Source organism: Odontesthes bonariensis, chromosome 20 (assembly GCF_027942865.1).
Source record: "Odontesthes bonariensis isolate fOdoBon6 chromosome 20, fOdoBon6.hap1, whole genome shotgun sequence".
Lineage (NCBI taxonomy): Eukaryota > Metazoa > Chordata > Actinopteri > Atheriniformes > Atherinopsidae > Odontesthes > Odontesthes bonariensis.
The window spans coordinates 18,839,116-18,847,456 of NC_134525.1; the positions used below are offsets into that span (position 1 = coordinate 18,839,116).

An 8,341-nucleotide genomic window follows, 5' to 3' on the forward strand; every position below is an offset into this window, starting at 1 on the left:
TGGCCAGCCCACAAAGGCTTTTGTCCTTGGACTAATTCATCCTGCCCAGCATGGAAAGATGGAGAGGGGGGTGGGGGGGTACACCATGAAGGGCTTTTTTTTTTTTTTAAGGGTGGGGAGTCCCCATTTTTTTCACCCCTCTTTTTTGCTCTCCAGTGTGGTGCAAGGTGGCGCTCGTGTGAGGAAGCCACGTATAAACAGAGCCCTGCTCAGTAGCAACAACTCCAAAACATTGGCAGAGTCTGCAACAGTGGAAAACACCCGGGATTAATGGCTCCCTGAAAACATCTCAGAGATTAAATATCCTGCTGAATCTTATGAGCATGAGATGAGGATGGTTTTTCAATCAAGCAAAACAAGCTGAAGAAATGCACCAACTCTGAAAGAGACACTGGGTGTTCACACACACCTGAACAAGAGCAACAGGTGCCATAAAATACCACAGGACGTCTGCGAATGGAGCCCTGCCCGCCTGCAATAACCCCTCGGGTACATCGTAGTGGGAGTTCCTGCATTCACAGAGGTGAGAGGCGGACAGGCTTCCCACCATCAGCCCCTCTATCAAACTCTGTGATCTGGGAATACCCAGTTATTAATGAACTGGACAGAAGCGGCTCCCCTGGTTTCAAAGTGTGCTGATTGAAGTGAAGAAGAGAATTCAGAGTGAGCAGGGGAGGGGGGGTTCAAGCTGTGATCGCTGTGCTGTGAGAGAGAAGAGTGTGTGTGAGAGAGTGCTGCGTGGTCCTGACTGGGCCTGTCCCGACCACAACAACACAACATTGCACAGCACAGTACACAGCTGCGCTGGAGGGCCTGCAGGCCTCAATGGACGGGGGTCAATACAAACTCTGTGGGGACCAACGCATACCAAATCAGGGGGAACAGAGCAGGAGGAGGGGGAGGGGGGAGGGGGAGGGGGCGCACTTTTCTCCTCCAGAACACCTTAGTTTGGAAAGATTAAGTGTAAAGGACTTTCTTTTAGTATAGATCTGTATCTGTGACTTAAAAGCCCCACTCTGGGTCATACTTTTAAGCACAATAACTGGAAACTCCAAACGTGCGGTGAGTAGGGACCCAGACTGAGGAGAAACGGCGGTGCAGTACCCAGCTCTGGGATTTTTGGGAGCCAGTCCCTATTGTTCAGATCCCTCCTCCTGCTTGGGAAGTGGGAGGACCCGAAAAGGCGTCGCAAAAGGGAGAATTGTTTGAGAGCTCAGTCATCCAAAAACGGCCTTTCAATGTGAGAACTTGGGGAGCCGAAGAAAATGTCGGTGGCATCGCAGTAAATTACTAAAGCAGTGAGGCTTCAGAGGGAAAAAGAGAAGCAAAACGTTTCGGGTTTTAAGGGACTACAACTCGGAAGACAGACGAGGAGACGGTCGAGTGAAGTGTGAGCACCAAGCAGAGCGGTTTTGGTGAGTTTTATCCTTTCACGCGGTCCGTGTTGTTGCGTCGCTACGCTGCTATGAACATGTTTTACACAGTTGTACATAAATGCACCAGCTTCTACGCTTGTTTATCTCCCCCCAACCTATATACTGCAGTATTCATGGCAAAAGATGTGATTTCGGAATTTTACATCCAGCTCATGCCGGTGAAAACTTTGACTACCACTTTAGCCACATTCGTTATGTTTTCTTTTCCCTTTTTTTGTGTTACGCTTACCGATCCACGTAAACGTCGCCACACACTTTCCGGTCACTATTTGGGTCCGAGCGGGTGTTCTGGCTCTCGGTTTTAGAGTTGCTTGTTGTAAGAAGAGTTAACTTTGTTGTCGGACGTAGCTTGTTGTTGATTGGACGAGCCCTGCGTCCATATTTTCCAAACTTTTGCTTAATTCCTTACCTATGCGGACTGTTACATCGACACGCATGTAAAAGGAGAGATATAAGCCCCGCGTGACACGTCGCGGAGATAACTAGTGGTGTTTCTAGACGTTTGAGTTTGTGGTTATTATTTTTTTTTTCGTGTGGAAATGTGTGTACGTTCAGCAGGCCGCAGCCTATATGGCTCCCATAGGGTAAGAGAAAACAGACATGAGGTCTACTGCCAGGTTTACCCCCATAATGTCATCGGGGTACACAAAAATTGGTTTGCAGCAAGATAAGCACGCACGCGCTATGATGTTCTCCCGCACAACGCCATGTTTAATGCCCGTTTCTTCATAAATCACTTTAATGGCGATGCTTCTTATGGATTTTCGTCTTAAAGATCATTGTCACCCCCAAAATTGGAGGTTATTTTCAGCACTTTGGTAGCCTTATCTCCCGTGCCGTGCTGTTATTGCACCGAAGGGCTCGTGGGGATTGTAGCGTGCCATCCGCGTACCAAAACAACGCTACCTGAGTGCAATCCCCTCAAACAAACTTCTAAACCCCGGAGTCAGAATGACCTTTAAAGCCTCTAATAAACTGACAGCTGCCTTACAGGAGTGTACGTGCTGTCAGCAGAGTCTGGCCCGGTATCACCCTCTCATTCATTCAGGTCTGATTTAATGAGAAAATGTTTGCCAGTCCCCGAGCTGCTAATGAGTGGAGGGGCGGAGGAGGAGGCCCGCAGGAACAGCCGCGGGGGCTCAAGTTTCCAACCCCAGGTGTCGTTTTGTGATTTGGATTACATTTAGCCTCCGCTGCCTCCTTGCATGGAGGAACCTCGGCGATTCATTGGCAGACATGGCATCAGACAAGAGGGCCTGATTGTTCCCGCTGAATCAATGTCACTTGGATTAAAAGTCGAAACGAATGGCCTGGCCTCCCCCAATTAGGCCCACAGCCTATGAGCGAATTAATTGGTCTCAGCAAAAAGGAGCCTTGTTAGTTGCTTGCAGGGTTTGTTGTTTTTGTTGATCATCTTTGACAGGCGGGTGGATCAAAGTTGATTCCAGTCTGATTATCTGCCTGTTTCTCACACTTCTTTGACCCTTTTGATCACATGGGGAGCCGAAATACATGGGTTCACCATCAACCTCGCAAGTTCATCAGCAAATATCTGGGAATATTGAAATCCTAAGCATGATGATACTTTATTGATTCAGTTTCATGGGATTTAAAAGGCTTTTGGGGTGCCAAATCGAGATGTGAAAGAGCAGAGATGGTCTCGGTTGTGGTCTTTTAAGCCAGAGTGCAGCAAAAATGGATGCCAAACTTTTTGAAAGTTGTGTTTCAAGCCATTTCCAGCAATAACATCAAAATTATTTCAGCTCTTGTCTCATTAAAGTAAAGATTAGTTGCTTTTTGATCGTTCGATAGAAACTGTACGTTTTTAAAGTTTTTTTTCAAAGTTTTTTTTCTTTCAAACGAAACCTAACCTTGTTCTTTAAGAATCTGCTTTTTTCAAGTGTCTTCGTGGCTGAAGACTAGCTGACGACTATCGGGTAATGAAGAAAAACTGTAACGGGGCGTGTTTCATGTTCAAATTGGAGCATTCTGATATGTTGTCCAAATGGAGTTATCGGAACGAGACGTTTCAGCATGCAGTTTTAAGAAAGGTATTCAAATTGACTGTAAAGTTGTAATGAATTCCTTCCAAACCTTAAAAGGTGTCCAGGACTGAAGCTGAGCAGAATATTTGTGGAAGAAGCCTTTAGCTAGTGATAGAAAGCTGAGTCTTATGTGACTTTTACCAGCAGGGCCTTCACTACGGACCCTTGAAGTTGAATTTTCATTGATTTTGGTTACCTGCCAAACATACAGTTGAGACAAAAGCTGCAAGTTTTCCATTATTTTGCCCGTGGGTGCTTAATAGTTTTTATCCATCCTATACAGGCAGGATTTTTACATGCAAACATACAGAAGGTTTCTTTTTCTTTTGGTCGGCAGTCAGTAGAAATAGAGTTCTTCGCTCATTTCTCAGTGTTGTTTCAAATCGGACTTCTCCTTACTGCAGTGTGATGTAACATATAAGTGGAAGGTTAGGATTCAACTTGTCTGGCTTTGGCATGTTGTGTTTCTTCATCTGTACCTTGGTTTTTAGATTCATTTCAAGGTTGCAAACAGACGGCAGATCCGTAAAGTCTGCTGTGACTGCTTGGGTCTCATGTTTGGAAGCCAGCAGTCCAGACTGTGGTGCGCAAAAGCTGTATTGTTATTGTAGTGGGTGTAACATTGGCGTTAATTGACAAAGGAGGGAAAAAAATCCTTCCTGAGGGCATGCTTTCATCTCTCTGACAGCCGGTACACTCGTGCAGTCATAACAGCCTGCAGACAGAATCTGTGGGCCTTTGCTACATATGTGTGAGTGTGTGTGTGTGTTGTCCAATCAAAACCATCTCTTTGCGCTGGAATGTATCACTTGTCATTTTGGTCCACATCCGGCCTCACCTGTGTGGTTGTTTTGAGATTAGTGCATTAGAGGAAGCGCTCAAGACGTTGAGGGGGAAGATAGAATGCGAGTTAATCATTTCAGCTGAAGTTTTTTTTAATTTTAGTTGAGTTTTTCATAAACCAACAAGAAACGCACTCTTTGCCAAATAAACTTGCTTAATTTTCCACTGGCGGACATTATTGGCCTGTTGACATACAATGCATTAGCCCCCCAGCGCTGACAGATTGGAGGCTCGGGCTCAGACCCTCGTGCCCCCAGGAGAGTTTCTGTGTCCAGTCAGACATCGGATAACCGAAGAGGGACACCTGGGCTGGCAGGTGGCCAGGGACCAGACCCCCTCCCCTGGGGCTGCATACCTCTCTTCTCCTGATCCTCCCCACTAGCCAGGACCACAGAGAGGGAGACAGAGGAATGTGATGCAAAAAAAAAGAGGGGAATAGTGAAGGAGAAAGTTCTGACAGAGTTTTAGAGGCTAATTTAACCAGATAAGATCAAACAGATTATCAAAAGGGAAATGCCAATAAATTCAGTGTAAGGGAAGAAAAGACAGAAGGGTGGATGATAGGTATGCAACTTTTTCCCTGCAGGCAGCTCTTGTAAACCATATCTAATTATATATATTATGAATAAAGTCACATTTAAAGACATTGTCTTAACAGCTTAATAGGAATTAACCAAAGCCTTTAAACCAGTTCAGTTGATTTGTTCCATTACTTAAAGTAAAACTTAAGAAGCTCTTGATTGGATAATGAAGTTACCCCAGCAATACACGCACACACATGCAAGCGCACATGTTGTGAGTGCTGTGTGAGCGTCGCTGGATCATTGATCAACTCCAGACTCGTGTAAGAAAGCTACGTGTGTGTGTAGACAAATAGCCCTGTGTGTGCAAAGCAGATATTTGGACAAAGATTAGGGGGTGTTATTACGAGCCAAAAGCAACCCAGACGCTCTAATAGATCATTCACACACAGGCTCAAGATTGCGCTCTTACTGGGGCTCTTCAGTTAAAGCCTCATATTCATTTTCTCCTCCCTTCTCTGTCTTACTCACTGATGAAAATTCGTCTTATTTTAGCTGGTTTTATGTCTGCCTGCAAAGTGTCACGCTGGAATATTAACTGCACATTGTATTAATTTCTCCGGCATGTGAGACAGAAACAATAAAAGCAGCGAAAAGACATGTCAGAGAATCTGGATTGTGTTCCAGGGCTTTAACCAGTAATCAGATTTATTGTGTTGCACCAGAGAGAGAAAACTCATCATTGAAGAATGTCAAACTGGCAGGAGAAGACATGATTCAACAGAATAAATCACTGGGCACCAGATTAGTTAGTTATTGGGCCCCTGAGGTTATCAGAGCTGGAATTTTCCATCGACAGAGCGGCTCTGTCTGCCGTCCAACTTGTATCGGCGGGAAGTTTTATTTTATGTTTCAGAGCAGGATCATGCACAACTGTGGCTCTGAGTGACAGGACAAGTGTTAGCTCTGCAGCATGTCACAGACCCAGCTCCTGAAGCTGAGGGCTCTCTTTGAAACAAGCCTCCTCCAGCTGTTTCTCCTCTTAAGAAACAGTTTCAGACCGAGCGGCCTTCACTTAACAACCAGCAGTCTAACCCGGATGCGCCATCTCGAACGCGGCTGACGCCCCACGGCCTCACTTTTGGTTCAAAATCCTGCCTCTTTCTTTTCTAGTCCTCCCTCATATCTGTTTTTGCTATAACGCTCTCCTTCGGCTGTTCCATATAACTTTACAGCCTCTCTCCATTCCCTCATCTCTCTTTCCGACCCCCCCTCTGCCTTATCTCTCTTTCCTTATGCCTTCTCATATCTGTTTTTCATATAATATTTCACCCGCTCTGCTTTTCTCGTCCTTCCTTCATCACCCACTGAGAGTTGTAGGGCCAGGCAGTCTCTCGCTTTACTTTTTTTTTTTTTTTTTTTCTTTCTCGGGGTTCCTGCTGAATAATGGGGAGAAATTGCTCTTGATTTATAATTGGTTCCATTCACTCTGATGCATGAGCTGCCAAAAGAGTTGGGGGCCCCTTTAACCCTCCTCACATCCCTCCTCCCTGCATCCGCCCCTCCCTCCCAGCGATGCAGGAACACACAAGGAGCAGGCTGCGTATACAGTGTGCACAGCTATGAAAGTCTATATTAGCATGCATGAATGCTGCGGCATGCATGTACAGTATTTCATCTCTCAGGCTGGGGATAAGTGGTAGCCTGTTTTTTAGCCCGTTGACATTTAGCGTTGGGAAAACTTCCTGAGGTTTGCATATTTTTGTGCTTCTGTGAGTATACTTTTACCATGTAATAGAGGAGTTTGTGTGATTGCTTGCTTATGTGTCAGCAAGTGTGTGTGTGGAGGGAAAGAATAGTTGTGGGTAAATTAAATATGAAACTGTGTGACTGCATGCGTGTTTGTGTAATAAGTGCTCTGAACTAGTGGGTATTAGATAGTTTTCCCATTACTGTACCGAAATATCTATCTAATCTATATCTCTACATCTTTATCGACACATCTTTCCGTCTTCTCCTCCTCTCATCCCCCCGTCTTCCTCTCAGGTCCACCTCACTCACCAAGCGGCCATGATTATCCGATCCCGTTCCCATGGCCCTGGTGGGCACGTTGGCATCCCACACCAGTCGCAGGAATGTGGGTGGATGTGCTCACCATGGCACCATAATTAGCTCTCCGTGGTTAATTTGCTTCGTTATCTAAATTATGCAAATGCTGCAAAGCCTAATTGATTAGAATGCCCCCCTCTCCATCGCAGGCCTGTCCAGATCCCTCTCGTTAATCCTCGAGACGCTCTGCAGCTCGTTAGTGTCGGTATTGGGGTTGTGTGTGTGTGTGTGTGTGTGTGTGTGTGTGTGTGTGTGTGGTGGTGGGGGGGGGGGTGAAGGAGGGTTTGGACAGCATATAACTTGTTAATACTTTGTGAACTGTGTGGATGTGTGTGTGTGTGAGAGAGAGAAAGTATTATGAAGAGGAGGGGGTAGATTCTCAGCCTCGTTAGGGATACTTAGATGCTTTTGATGTGTAATTTTATGGCATGAGAATGAGTGATGTTTTGAGGAGAGGGATTTGGACCGGTCCCTTTTCCACCTGTTGAGCCGGGTTTTTGTGCCAAATAAGACTCCATAAGGTTCTTTTCTTGTCGGAGAAATCTCCGAGCTCGAAGGGGGCGGAAGGATTGCTGGGAATCGATTAAGGAGTTGTTTTCTGCCAAGTTTCTGGTTGTTCAAACTACAATAGAAAAAAGTATGGCGACGTCCACTTACGCGTGCGCCGAGCCTAGGGCTTTGTGCTCGAGATAGCCACGCCAAGTAAGAAGTATTTTCATAGGTTTTGATTTTGTGAAACAGAGCTGATTGTTCCAGGTGGAATTAGAAATTAAAATAACAGTCAGGGCTCTTCCTCTGCTTCCGACCATTATCTTTTTAAGTAAAAACAGTGGTAACAGGTAGAAAACTGCATATATTTGTTCCCACTCCTTGGAAAACCTTATATGAATTCGGTGTTGAGTGAAATATGAAAGGATTGGGCAGCATGTTTAAGGTTCTCAAATGCGAATATTTTAGTCTTTTATGATTTTGAACTAGTTTTTGGGTCCTCCAACTTAAACACTCATAGTAAGAAACTTTCATATCAGAATAAGCCACAAACTCCATATAAGAAGGCTGGAGGGAGGGTCTATGAAGATGTAGAAGCAGAAGACCTACATTTGAGACCATTGGGGGGCTTTTTGTTTTGGTTGGTTTCTTATATATATATATATATATATATATATATTTTACTTTAATATGCTTTCACTCAGTTTTATTAGATTTAGGCAGCAGGGGATAGTTGCTTATGAAAAGTTAATGGTGGGGGTAAGATTTCACTCTTTTACAATGTACACCATGTTTTGTGTGGCCTGGGCGACAAGTCCTCTGGAGATTTTGCATGCAATTATTTATACAGCCACTAGATGTCCCTTATTTTGGTATGTGACTGTTTAAACTCCAACCA

The 8,341-nt window shown here is 44.9% G+C and overlaps 1 protein-coding gene across 1 annotated transcript in view; it reads left to right on the top strand.

Annotated features, from left to right (window-relative positions):
- The first annotated feature begins 1,181 nt into the window (after positions 1 to 1,181).
- The window catches only part of boc (BOC cell adhesion associated, oncogene regulated), a 23,927-nt gene continuing 16,767 nt past the window's right edge, over positions 1,182 to 8,341 (top strand). Inside the window, 1 exon segment of the mRNA XM_075452372.1 lies at positions 1,182 to 1,415. The gene's annotated coding sequence lies outside the window, so the exon portion shown is untranslated.